Source organism: Hippoglossus stenolepis, chromosome 12 (assembly GCF_022539355.2).
Source record: "Hippoglossus stenolepis isolate QCI-W04-F060 chromosome 12, HSTE1.2, whole genome shotgun sequence".
Taxonomy (NCBI): Eukaryota; Metazoa; Chordata; class Actinopteri; order Pleuronectiformes; family Pleuronectidae; genus Hippoglossus; species Hippoglossus stenolepis.
Window position 1 is genome coordinate 23,292,949 of NC_061494.1, and position 14,289 is coordinate 23,307,237.

Here is a 14,289-nt window from a genome sequence, read left to right on the forward strand (position 1 = left end):
TCAATGTGGGCCGACAGTGGATGACAGGGGTTTTGTCCGTGCAGGCATGTGTGTGAAAGAATGAGGAGTCAAAGCGGGGGGTGGGGGGGGAGCTTATCTTATTACTGGAGGCTGCTGTGATCTTAAGGAGAGCCCTTTATCAAGAAGGTCATCAGATACCTCATCATCCCAGCATTACTGGCTCTCACCACTTCCTCCAACAGGCTGAGGCTTTTACGGGTTTCGCACCTTTCATGTTCCCAGAGCAGCTAGTGCGCTTGAGGCTTTGAGGTCCCCGGCTGTTTCCGTGCCGAGCGGGGAACCACACGCGTTCTTCAGAAAGCTCACGGCAACAATATTTTCCAAAAAACAGAAAGTCGCTCGCTGCCGTCCCCCCCCCCCTTCGGTCTTTTGATATTTGCTTCCTTCCTGACGGTTTGTTCCTCTGATCACAAACAGATAAGACGTGTGGTCGGCTTCTACTTCGAGGTGATCACTTCTACTGCTGACCTCGTTATTGTTGTATCATTTTTTAGTTTCTGTCTGTTCTGTGGATTCGTTTAATTTATCTAATCTGCAAGAATACTGCAAGGTCTCAACCTTACTCTGTAAAGTGCCTTGAATAATGTGTGCTCTTAAAATTGAATTGATTTTTTCATTTCATTTTTTACCAGCACCAATAAATCTCCCAGTGTAATTTAAGGACGGGGAACTTGGACCTGTGAAATGTCAGTCATGTTTCTTGTTAATTAAAAGTAGGTGTGATTAGGTTTCACATTAATTTGACTTGATGTGTTACACACTTCAAGAGTCACTGGTTGTGTAGATGGTCGGAGGTTAAATGTGAAGTTCAGGAGATTGACCTCGCCTCTTCTAACAAAACCTCTCTTGGTCAGATTCCGTCTCCAGGAGAATCTCCAGCCCACTTAACCTGTGTCCTGATTGGAAAGCAGTGGAGGTCATTCAGCCCAGTGGAGGAGAAACATCATATCCATGTGTTTTATATCTCATGGCCTCAAGGAAAAGAGACTGGATCAATAAAATCCAGTTAAAAAAAGGAGTCCGAGGGGGAATAACTGCCATCGAGAACTATACAAACTGAAAGATCAACAGCACAGCAGCTTATCTCTGCTATAACAATGTTCACTCCACTGAGGTGCAAATATCTATCATCACGTTTAACTACAGCGACAATATGTGGAACAACGAGCATCACACTCCTCTAATCAAGTCTCTGTAGCACCATTCACAACAGAAGACGACACACTAGCTTGTTACAATGAGAAATGTGTCTCAGCCTTGAGATGAATAAAACATGACGTTATCTTCAAGTATTGAGTTGATTAGAGTGAAAATTAGAAACAGATGTTCTTGGCACGTTAATTAAACCTACGCTTAGTTCCTCAAAATTGTTTGGTCTATAAAATATCGGGAATAAAACTACCAGGAGTAAAAGATCAACTCTTATTTGAGATTATTTGAATGTTATGAGAAGAAAACGTCAGATTGAAGACAGCAGTTAGTTCCGAGGAGGACCTCCATGTGAGGGGAGCCGGCGCCACGTCGGTGCCTTAAATCAGAGGCCTCGACTTCCTGCGACAAACACCAGCTGCTAGTTGGGAGAGCCGAGCCGCCGAGAAGGCTTCAGCCAGTCGGCCAACTCTCAGACTAAAGACCACACGCTCCTCCACGCAAAATGATAAAATTACAGCCTTCCCCAGATTAGGAAGAGAGGAGGTGTCATCTTTCACTGAGTGCATGGGAACGACTCAGAAGAGTAGAGCTGACATGAGGTTTGCTCAATATATACTTGTGGGGAGGGCAAATACGTTCATATGTAAATGTCCTGCACGCAGCCACAAGATTAACATGGTCATTTATCATTTGCAGCATCATTTGAAAGTAATATGTCAAATAGGAGAGTGATTAATGTTCGAAACTTACAGAAGCTTCATTATTCTGGACAGCACACATCTGCTTGTGGGTTTGAATGAAGGAAGTAGCGTGAGATGAAAAGCTTCCTCCAGTTCCTTGGAATCTCTTTCATTGTTTTTCTAGATGATGACTAACCTCACGCATCAGGCCGGAGGGTTTATGGTTGTAGAAAAAGAGGAAGTTGCCGGACTTGACCACGAACCTCATCCTTTTAAGTGATTGTTTAAAACACAATTTCATCTGAAGAACGCTCAGTAATGTGCTGACCCTGCAAATCATGGCTAAGATTTCCATCCGAGTGTAGGAGGTTGTGTGTGGATTTTAATCCAGCGCGAGTGTTGTGTGTGTGTTAAGCCTCCGGTTGTTTGCATATGTGAGCGTTTGTGTGGGCGCGAGCTCCTTTTCAGACGCCCTGTGTCTGGTCTCCAGTGTGTAGGGTTGCACGGTCGGGTCAGTGGAGAGGGATTGGTTTGCGCACTATGAAGATTAGACGCTCGATGACTCGGAAACTGATCTGTTGGACCGAGTGGGGGGGTGGGGGGGGTGCTGGCAAACCTGACGCCAGATTCCCTCGTCTCTGATCAGACTTGTCCGATCGATGAGCATGAAAAGATGGCTTCAGCACTGCAGAACAAGAGGAGGACTCCATCTCCAGAGCTCCGTGTATTGAATACACACAATACAGAATATGGGGAAAGTGTTTCAAACCAGAAGCAGGTCACAGCGTTGGGGTTTGTGTGAATCACAGGCAGGTTCTACAGGAGACGACGTTCTGTGGTGAGCGAGCAGCTGAAACCTCAGATCAAGTTAAATTGTGAATTGTGTGCAAAGACATTTTCCTAATATGCAAAAATCAACGCCTGTATGACCTCTATGCTGGTAAATCAGGACATGAAAAGCAAGCAAAGGGAACTTGTCATATTTGCATTCTGTTTGATGTGGAACCAGTCGGTGTGTCGGAAAACCACTGACAAGATTTCATTGGGCTGCAAAGCACCGACCAGCTCAAAGCTGCAACAACCTCCCTCTGCTTTAACCGTACCAGGTGTGAGTAAGTCCTGAGGATTGTCTCATTGAGAGAGGACATCCACTGAAGATTACATCTCTGTTTGGGACAAGCCACTGCTGGGGTCAAGGGTTTAGATCCTACCACACTGTGTGTAAACATGGAGGACGTGTCTCCACCTCCTCCCGGATACAGGTGCTGCCATCTTGTATTCTTGTATATACGAGTAGCATCGCCATCAATACCATCTGACAACAGAGGCCTTGCCAAAGAGAAGCCGTTACAGCCATTGCATTAGAGAGATTAAATTCAATTCCATTTGCACGGCGACAAATCGTAATAAACATCATCTCAAGGCACTCCCTCATAAACTGGAAGAAACCTCTAGCTGAACCAGACTTAATGTGGGCGACCATCTGCCTCGACTGGTTGAGAACGTGCATGAAAAGAGAGGTGGGTGAAAACGAGGGGGAAGAGAGAGAGAGAGAGAGAGAGAGAGAGAGAGAGAGAGAGAGAGAGAGAGAGACCAGGAACAGTTGTGTAACCATCATTAGTGAGATAAATGGTGTTTAATAATTTAGTGGCACTTAAAAGATTGTATAAAAGGAAAACGGCTCCACGCCCTTGGTGTAAATAGTTACCCTGATGTTTGAATCCAAACAGTTAAACAGTAAACAAGAACTACCTGCTGTCTCCGTACAGGAGCACATGGAACCTGAGTCACAAAAAGAGCAGCAAGAAACCACCCTCTTCAAAAAGAGACGATTCACGACGACAGAACAGAGACATTCCAGAGATCGGCTGCTCACCTGAACTGTTCCTTATCTCGAAGCTGCTTACTCCTGAATAAAGGCTCCGACCCCTCGTTCGGTGCACGTAGAGGTTGTGATGCGTTTGACTGGACGTGTGCTGCTGCCACTAGCTCATGTTCTTTCCATCTCTCAATCTGGTTTGGCCTGATCCGTCTCAAAATGAAACCACAATGAGAACTGGCACAAACCGTTTCCATGCAGACGAGCCTCTATAACCAGCCGAGGACCTCACGACTGGGGAAACCACCGCTGATGTGTCTGCAACATTACAGAAAATTAATGGAGTGTGAATTACATCTCTGGAAGCTCAGCTGAGCGCACGCCGTCAGATAAGACTGCTTTATCAATACGAACCAGAGTGTGGGTTCCTAACGTGTCCCCGAGCAGATGAGACGATAAAAACACAACAATAGGGTTTCAGGTGTGAGGGGGGGGCATGGTTTGAATTCTGTACATCTTCATTTGGATATTCACTGCTTCTTCTCAAGCTGGAAATGCACTGGATGCCACAGGAGCATCTCAGACATGCCTGCAGCCGGTCTGCTCCAGAGAGATTTACACAGAGTCAGCGTGTCGATGCACACAGGAAGTCCCAATTCCCTGCCCACTCACACAGAGACGTACACTCGTCATGTTCAGTGGTCCCTGGGGGTAATCTCCAGTGTGTCTGTCTGTGTGTGTCTGTGTGTGGTCCTCTATTTACACCAAGATGGATGGAGAAGTGTCATCTGGGGGAATCACATGACCCCCGTGACACTTTGCTTGTGAGGAAGGAAGGGAATAACAGCGGGCACGTTCACCAGAAGGGGCCACATGTTGGGAAACACTGGAGACAAAGGGTGGAGGTTCAGTTCACCTCTTGTCCCAATGAACCTTCTGTGAAATGCCCCCCCCCCCTCGAAACACACCTGTACAACACACACACGTTAAACTCCTGTAGAAGAAAAAACTTGTTTTACACAAAGCAGCTCGGATACATATTTTTATAAAACCCATGAGAGAGTTATTACCTGAATCTACAGCTTGAGTTTCAGCTCATTGTTAAGCTCTCAGATCTCACTGCTCTCGTACAGCATCAAACAGACCAAACACACAGCGCGTCTGCCCCCCCCCCTCCACTGGATCTGATTTGGTTTTGTGTATCAGAGCTATAATTCACTCTGGATGAGGGAGTCTGCAAAACGCCCTAAATGCAGACGTGGATTAAGAGACGACTTACTGTGTAATGAATATCCTGTTTACCCGGGATGGAGCACACATGCTCTGTATCAAGGCAAATAAAAAATTAATTAGCTTCAGACCATCTGTCATTTTTTCATCTGTCGTAAGTTGAATTTCCTCCCTCTTACGAAAAACATATTCCAAGATGTCCTTGCTCGGTGGTGTCCGGACTCTGTGGAGTGACGGTTACCCTCCAGCTAATAAACTGGACCACCGCTCCCCGTGCTGCCACGGACACAGTGAGCACACAAAGACGGTGAGGTGGCCAACGCTAAGCTGAGCCACGTCTAAGAGGATCTTCCATAGCTGTGACTATGACGGAAAAAAGAAGTCGTCGGCAACGAGGGCAGATTATAAAAATCCACTTGGGCTCGATGCCGAGCGCTTGATCAGAGGAGGCGTTGCCACAACAACACTCACATTCATCAGCCATAAACAGCAAGGCATGAGATATGTGGAGCAGGTCAGGAGAAGGACCTGGACATTAGAAACAAGGTGAGGAATGTAAACCCAAGCTGTGCTGTCGAAAGCAGGTGTGAACATGGTGAAGATGGCGTCACAAGTCGTTGGACTTCGTGCGTAACTAAACAGACCCACGTGGAAACAAGCTGCAAGGTCCCGTAAGAGTTCTTGACACACGTCACATCCCGCTGACCAGTTTAAAACCTGAACATCATCCAGAGCTCAAACCATTTCAAAACGACACAGGCCCGACAGTCCCCTGAGATTCAATCAAGCTGCACCAACTCTAATTTTGCCCAAACAAACAAACAGAAAGGGGTGAAAGCATAATCTCCTTGGCAGAGGTAAAAAATATGCATTTTAAATTTTACAAAAGTAGCTCCCAGTGCATGAGAGCACGGTTTGCACCTCCACCCTCACCTCCCGAAACAAGGAGACTTGAGACTCGGACCCTTTGGCGCCAAATTCCTGCTGAGAATTAAATTAACTCATCACTATAAACCACCCGTTGCTCTGGAGGCTCCGAGGCGCTGGCACCTCCACAGAACCCAGGACTGTTCCCACGAACGCAGGGTCCTCAGCTTGAGCCTGAGGCCGTGGATCGTTGGACACGTGAGCAACTTGTTTTTCCTGTGACGGGACGCTTCTCTCCACTGTCTGATAAAAGCAACTCAAAAAGAATAACGGTTACAGCCCTAAAAATATGGAGCCAAAAAAATATACAAATAATGTGTGGGCTTCTAACTCCTATTTTAAATGTCATCGCATGCTTATATATAACTGGAAAAGGCTGTAAGTTACTGAGACAGTCTGTTCCAACGTTTTGTGCTTTGCACATTTTGTAACTGGCGGCTGCTTGTCTCAGTTTCCAGGGCAGGCCCACTGCCTGTGCCGTGTCAGAGCAGCCTACTGGTTTTCCTGTGAGCAGCACTGGGAGGAGGCTAACTCGACGACAGAAGGTTGAAGGAAGAAGCAGGAGGGGCCGCGTTTGAATTACAGTCTCATCAATGATTCAGTGGGAAGAACACAGACTGGCGTATGCACACAGACAACAAACAGCTCGGGCTGGTGGCCGTGCAGCGAGACACAAACCCAGCAGACTTGGACCAAAATGCACACAATCACATGTGCAGACACACAAGCACACAAGGGTCAGACACTGATACATGTAGGAGAGCGTGTCCCTGAGCAAACAGTCAAAAGCTGTACATAGACTGGAGAGCCAGACACACGTGGTTTTACATTGATATGGACATGCACAGCCCAGCACACACATGCACAGAGCTTCTGCTGCCGAGCACCATCTCCTGTGCTGCACATACAGTGACCTTCCTGTAATCCTGCAACAGCATGATTGTGTGAGAGCTCAGGCCTTGTACAGAGAAAATACTACTTTTTTAAATTGTTGTTTTTAATTTGAATGCGATAAACCTGAAATTTGTGGGAAGAAAACAAACTTCATCACCTCAAGATGTTACTGAGGTCAGTGCGCGTGTCACTAGAGCAAAGCTGCACAGTGCACCATGTATAAGTGTGTACTGTGGAGGGACGGGAAACTAACATGAATACTTCACTGTAGACAACCCTGCTCTGTTTTCTGTCACTGCTGCTTTTTGTCAGTTAATGTCTCTTTGACAAATGAATGGTGGCACATGTTGCGGAGTTAAAAAAGCATTTGCTCTACTTTCCTCTACGCTCTATCTCATCCTCTCTCACTTAGAGGCAGAGAAAATCAATTCATATAGTTCAAAAATTGAGATATGAGATGTCAAAAGTGGTTTAAAATAACGATGTCCCCACTTAACCCCAAATAAAAGTCCTGATTACAGATTATGTTTTCTGCCCTGCACGCTCGAGGCTGATTTTTTGTTTCTGGCCACCGCCCGTTCCTGTTTGGGCCGTCGCAGTGTTGAGCGAAGTGGGAACAGCTCGGTCCGTGTGGGTCTGACTGTGCTGCACCTGGTCATAGTTTGTAACCATTAGCCTGTTGTCCATCCAAACCAGACGGGCCAGTGCGTAGCGCTGCTAGCGTTCAGGCTTCTGCCGGGCTAGTTCGGGCTTTTGGCAGAACATCCACCTCACACTTTTGGATCTGTCTCCAAGACTTTGTAAAATAAAACAGACCCGACCTTTGTGGAAAGAAGAGGGACGTGCCGTTCATCTCTGGTCTAAACAAGAGCTTCACATGTTATGTAATCAACTCCATTTAAGACCTGAGTGTTTGAGAAGTCAGCAACTTTCTGCTGTTTCTACATCGAGCTCGAGGACCATCAGACTTTGATTATTTAATGGGTTTTCAGCAATTACTGCCATGGCGTTTCTGTGCATTCACAGAAACAGCAGTGACCCCCTGGGGGGGGGGGCCACGGGGTCAAAAAGTTTCTCCACTTTGTGTGTGTGTGTCTGTGTGTGTGTGTGTGTGTGTGAGGATGTACACTCAAGCCCATTTGAGACAGGAAGGTTGAAAAGTGAAGCAGGAAATGGCAATCATGCATGATCAGAGGGGAGTTGATAATTACAGGTCTGTGTCTCCATATAAAAATGTGTCTGCGCATGAGAATGTGAGAGTGTGTGTGTGTGTGTGTGTGTGTGTGTGTGTGTGTGTGTGTGTGTGTGTGTGTCTGTAAAGTGCCAGATTATATCACCAGTCTCAGCTGCCGTATGAACAAACAACAAAGAAAAGGAAACCACAGAAAGTGATATCTTGAGTCGTACAGACACATAGATGCATAAATCTTTCTCTCACACGTTATGAACGTAACCTCAGCCGAGCTTCGAGTTTCTGGAAGTGAAGGATTGTGATGATACAAAGAGAAATTAAGATCTTGACCGAAACGTAAACTCATGTGTGCACGTAAACCAGAAACCAGACTCACACAGCAACCACATGGAGACAATTTAATATTTTATAAAGGCCTTTAAGTGTCAAATTGAATTTAAGGCATTTAAAGACTGTTTTAAAGGAACTGGAGCAAGCGTGAAGCTGTGCAAATCCTTTTTTAACATCCGATTTTCATGAAAAATATATACTTTTTAAGATTTTAAGCATCTTAGATTTCAGTGCAGATTCTTATCCGTTATGCAACACCATCAGGAAGGTGTTTGATTCGTCCTGCTGCCTGACGTCCAGATCCTTGCAGCCACAGTCATAAAAACTATCTTAAGCAACAGGAGGAACAAGAAGTCCTGCAGCAGATGGTCCGATGAGTCCTGATCTCAGTCTGGGATTAGACGAAGAGGCAGAGAGAAACTGAGACGGACTTAATCCACAGCAGAGTTCTGTGAAGTGCTTGAACTGAACTACCTGCCAAGCACCTTGAGCACCGGTGCTGAGGAGAGCTGGTGCCGCTCACACGGATCAGCATCCCTGCTCGAGTCTCAAGAGCCTTTTAGTGACAGTTGCTTGTGCTTTCCGCATATTTTCCGACAGATTTGTTTCAGCTCTTCTCGTGTCCACACATCCCTGAAATTAACACGACACAACTAACACAGTTTTTCCAGAACTCCAGCAACACTTATAAATAAGGAAGCTATTCATGGATTCAGCCGGTTTACCGTTACAGTAATAAAGTCACCAAACAGGACTGTGGACTCCACAACTGCTTTTTTTTTTTTTTTAAAAGGAGCTGAACAACTTCACTATGCTTCACTCCCCCTCACTTTTCTGACTTGGGTACTGGCAGCAGGACAGAAACCTCAGTGTTACTATGGAAGCAAAGGAAGAAATAAGACAGGTACAAACTGTACAAACCATTTAATAGTCTGCTCCACAAGAGCAAGATTAAAGGGCACTTTCACACAAACCCTGGTTTTCAGTTTCTTAAAAAACTAAATAATGTGTGAAAGGAGCCTCAGACCACATCTGCACTCTCAGACCTTCGGACCAGTTCCAGGAAGTTAAGACACAATTAAAGAATTAAAGCAGACGGATTTCTTGCTTGTTGTCTTCGCCTCTGATGAAATCATTCTGGAACAAGGAGGACGTTCATTCGGCTCATTCTAACTGGTGCTGCGATGTTGGTGATGCTGGTATTGATACCATCATGATATAGAACAAAGTTAACCAAAAGAACCGGTTCTTTCATTTTCTCCAAACAGAAATACTACTAACCACCAAATCGACAATACAGCATCAGACGCACGCACGTCTACAAACCAATCAATGTCTCGTACAGGTAGAGACAGTCCACGTAGGTGATGACGACGTCCTAACGCAGGTGGCGTGAAGAGGAAGGTGGATGCACACACAAAGAGAAAGGACCGTACATCACTGTGAAATCTGTCCTGAGCTGTCGTGCAGGTGCCCTTTCTCTGGCCGTGTGCCTCGTATTGTTCCTCCTGCACGATAAAATCCTTACCCTTGTGTTATAGCCATTACTGTGAAGAGTCCAGATTTAAATAATTTATGTACTTTACAATAAACTGATCCACAACCCTGAGTTTAAATAATTCATGTGCGGACGTGTGGTGACCTACAGGAAGCTTGTTGTCTGTACAGTGAATTCGTATTTGGAGAGTGTGCATGACTGATAATGATTTAGACAAGAGGACGAGTGTGAAGAGATTTGGACCAAGCACAAGCCGCCTCAAGCAACACTATGGAAAACCCTGGTGGTTTAATCCCCCCACACACACACACTTCTTCCATACCTCGCAGAAACAAGGCCATAAAAACGTGCCCACTGTCTGACCCACTTTCCATGACAGACGTAATCTCCCTCACAAACTTCAGCCTGTTTACCAGCCCAGCAGAGAGTAAGCCGGACCAGGGAGCCGGCTGCCAAATAGCCTGGGGGGGGGGGAGCTGCTGCTCAATTGTGCCGACGATTACACCCGCGGATCCCCGCTGAGCTCGCCGGGCCCCCCCGATCGGACTCCACAGCGCAGGCACGTGAAGATAAACACTTTCCAAAACACGAACACACATCATTAGGGGTTTGAAAAGTGTGCAGACGTGTTTCTGATTCGTTGGCTTGAATCTCCAACACGCTCACTCAACATGGAGACGTTAACCACCGACCGCTGGCATGACTGTTTTATCTATTTCCACTGAGCAAAGACGCCGTGAAGTAACATTTTCCACGTCGTTACCTCGATCTGAAGACAAAATTATTGGTTTAATTCACACACAATCAAAGGTTGCATCCTTCAACAGTATCTTTCCCAACTCAGCCCTAAGTCATTGTCTTGGCTGCTAGATGCACACGTCACAGTGAACTGCTGATTTAAAAATAGTTTAAATAAAGTCCACTTCATAGACTTGTAGCAAGCACAACAGTAATTTTGTATTTTGAAAGATTTGCATGGTAGCACTGGGGATCCTGCTGACCTTTAACAAGGACCATATAACTGATATAAAACATTGAAAATCGATGAAATGTGGGCGTTTCTTGTTCCTGGACGGTAGCATCCAGTCCAGGCGGAGACCGGGAGGCCTCAGTGTCTCCCCACAGACCGGGTTACTCAGGATACAGGCGGCGCTGAGCCTCCATTAAGACACCAGAGCTCTCTCCGCGCTCCTGTCTGACACCGCCGGCTCCAGTTTCCTCCCAGTAATTGAGCCTCTAAACTGTACTGGAGAGGACACACACTCAGGGCCTGCAGGCTGCACAACCAGTGCAAATGTGAAATCATAAATGGGTTCGGTTTGTGCAAACACGCTGTGTTCCCGGCACTTTACGCTGAAATATAATAAAAGATTATTAATGTTTCCTTGCAACAGGGCAGCATTGTTTCAGCAGCTGACACCAGATTCACCTCTGAGATGGTCCCTGTCCGATCCACACAGGAAACTGATGAGGCTGCATCTTTACCCACGTGGCTTGGCCAGGTTGATGATTTAATATTAATGAATATATGTATATAAAGAATGGGTTAGGGTTCGAGTGTGTCCACATCAGCTCCACTCAGTCTCTTCTTTCTCCGTCCTGCTGATAACTCCAGCGAGCAACTATACAGCTAATTCAAATCAGTGCTGCTGGGCTGGGTCAGAATAAGATTTGCCTTATCCACTCCCACTGACCAACGTTTAAAACAACTTTAAGCGTCCCGATCACTCGTCACACCGACGAGCAGAAGAATGGGAACCGGGCCCGGGGCGTCCCGGTGCAGCAGATGTGGTTAATGCACGTCTGTGTTTCCAGCAATAGGCAGGAGGAAGTCAGCGAGATGCTTATCAGCAGCAGAACTTATCACACAACACCGTTTCACCACCAGGGGGTCATTAACTGGTGATCAAGACTTACTAATGGTGAGAGTCCATGCGTTTGGTTAATTCCTTATCAGGCAATGTTCCCGTTCTCACTTAATCACACACAACCCAACCCCCGCTGTGACAGTTCAGCACGCAGACTGGAAGTGATGTGAACTAATACCTGCATCTCTGCACAGACACACACACGCACACGCACGCACGCACACACACGCACACACACACACACTACAGGATATAGTCACTGCTTACCAGGAGCTTTATCTTTTTAGAGCCTCTGATTTACACCCAGATAAAGACCAAGTCAAAACAGGTGCATTTGTGTGTGTCTGTGTGTGTGTGTGTGTGTGTGAGTGTGCAAATGTGTGTATGTCCGTGTGTGTATACATGTGAGTGTGTGTATGTATGCGTGTCTGTGTAAATGTGTGTGTGTGTGTGTAAATGTGTGTGAGTGTGTATGTGAATGTATCTGTCTTTGTGTGTGTGTGTGTGTGTGTAAATGTGTGTGTGTATGTGTGTCTCTGTGTATGTGAGTGTGTAAATGTGTCTGTATGTATGTGTATGTATGTGTGTGTATATATGTGTGTGTGTATGTGTGTGTGTGTGTGTGTGTATATGTGTGTAACCTGCTCCCTAACTGGTCTCCAGCACCCCACTAAAGGACAAAGCAGGTGAATGTCCCTGCCTGGAGCCGCTCACGGGGACCAGCCCCTGACGAGTGTCCCCCATCCTCCTGACATGTGGGACACAGAGGACAATGAACGCGGACTCACTGAGATCCGGAGGACGTCTCTCCTGGTCCTCGGCTCTGCGGCTCCTCTCGTCCGGGTCCGGGCTTCTTCCACAACTTGCTGGGGCTAGCGGGCTAAGCTAACGCTGCACCGGCTCCGGGACCCGCACACACACACACAGGGACCACGGTCTCTCCCCTGAAGCCCGGTTCACCAGCACATCACAGAACTAAACCTGAGGAACGGACCCTGACGCCATTGGGAGGGGGTTCCACCGTGCTCAGCGTCCTCCTCTTCCCGGAGCGAGGGCTCGACGAACGGCCGCCGCGGCAGCAGCGACTCTCCCCGGCGCTGAGTTTCCAGAGACGGGCTCTCCGTGCCTCGGTGCTCCGTCCTTTGTTGTGAGCATCTCCGCGTCAACACACCGCAGCTGACCCGTCCTGTTCACTGGAGCTGGAGGAGGAGACTCACACACTCAACACACACACACACACACACACACACTCAACACACACACACACACCGTGGAGGATTCTGGGGGTTGTAGTCTGACGTGCTGCTGGTGAAACTCACATTAACCCAGTGATTTACTCCACAGCTGCAGCCATGTCAAATAGAAGAATACCAGTAATAAACCAGTGAATCAATGTGATGTGTGTTGCATCAGTGCCGGGGACACGTATTCAGCTGCGTCTCAATTTGAGGGACGCGTCCTTCAGAGGCTGCGTTAGGAGACTCATGGCTTCACAGACTAGAACGTCCCAATTCAAAGGCTCCTCCAAATGTGGCCAACGACCACGACAGGAGGCTGCAGCAGGTGAATCCTTCACGTGTCCCATGATTCATGGTGATTCTGTTTCGTAAAGAGATGACTGCAGCAACGAGCGAGGCCAAAACACAGTTTATTTTTAAATGCAAGCACTCAACCGTCCAGCTGATGTCTGATGTGTTTGATCAACCAAAGAACTTCATCGTCCGTAGCTCTGTTGCTAGGCTGTAAGGGCGAGACAAGCCGGTGATGCAATAAGAAGACCAGCCCGGCTCCTGTGGGTCCACGTGGTCAGAAGAAGGAACTTTCCCTTTAAGGTGTCCGACTAAAGTCAAAGTCTGAGGAGTCATTCCTCATTTTAAAGGTCTTTAAACCCTCGGCACTTGAGTGAATTCTTGTCGTCCACCTCAGGGTGAAATTGGCGATCACATGTGTGGAGAACAAGGCGTGATGCTACATGAACGGACCTCGAGCAGCGCTGAGACCTTCAGGCTCTCCTCTGCTCCACTGCCTCCACGTTGAACTTTGGTGTGAGATCCCAGCTCCACTCACTCTCCCTCACAATGAGCCCTTCTCTCTTCAGCCTGGGTCGACCCACCGGGGACCAACCAGGGCTCGAAGACTCGTTTCTGTTGGCGTTGCTTTCACCTCCATCTTCAGCGATCTCCATCTTTATCTCCACAATGCTGCATGTGGTCTTTCTGCTCCTTCCTCAACCAGGTCATAATACGGACTTTGCCGTAGAGGGAACACACAAACTACATGTAATTAACATTTCAAACTCATATTTTATAAGAAATACCGTCCTCGGTGACCTTCAGTATCCTCATGGATGTAACCTTATATCATACAAGTTATGTCTCTATGTCAGAAAGTTGTTCCTGCTGCACTCCGGTGACAAATGAATCTCTCTCTGGATTCAACGCTCCACAACAGCAGTCGTAACGATGGGGCAAAGAGAGCAGGTGAAATGAAACCTTGAATAGAGAAGTATAGAATGTCATTTAATAAGTTTTGGGACCAATAGACTTTTTATAAACCTTCATCATAACCCTTTTTTATACAGTCTGTGGTACATCTGGGCCACAGAGTCGAGAAGTGACCCAGATGTTGAGCAAACTGCTGCAGCTGTGTGAGTATGATTCATCCAGTTTCTGAGATCG

The 14,289-nt window shown here is 46.9% G+C and overlaps 1 protein-coding gene across 4 annotated transcripts in view; it reads right to left on the reverse strand.

Annotated features, from left to right (window-relative positions):
- Nucleotides 1-12,857, reverse strand: part of peli1b (pellino E3 ubiquitin protein ligase 1b) — a 30,716-nt gene extending 17,859 nt beyond the window's left edge. Inside the window, exon 1 of one of the 4 annotated variants that reach the window (XM_035172519.2) lies at nucleotides 12,400-12,857. The gene's annotated coding sequence lies outside the window, so the exon portion shown is untranslated. Of the gene's footprint in view, nucleotides 1-3,729; nucleotides 3,913-4,742; nucleotides 4,866-4,951; nucleotides 5,203-12,399 lie in introns of those variants that run through there. The other 3 variants (XM_035172520.2, XM_035172521.2, XM_035172522.2) reach the window with 3 other exon arrangements.
- Between the last annotated feature and the right edge of the window lie 1,432 nt (nucleotides 12,858-14,289).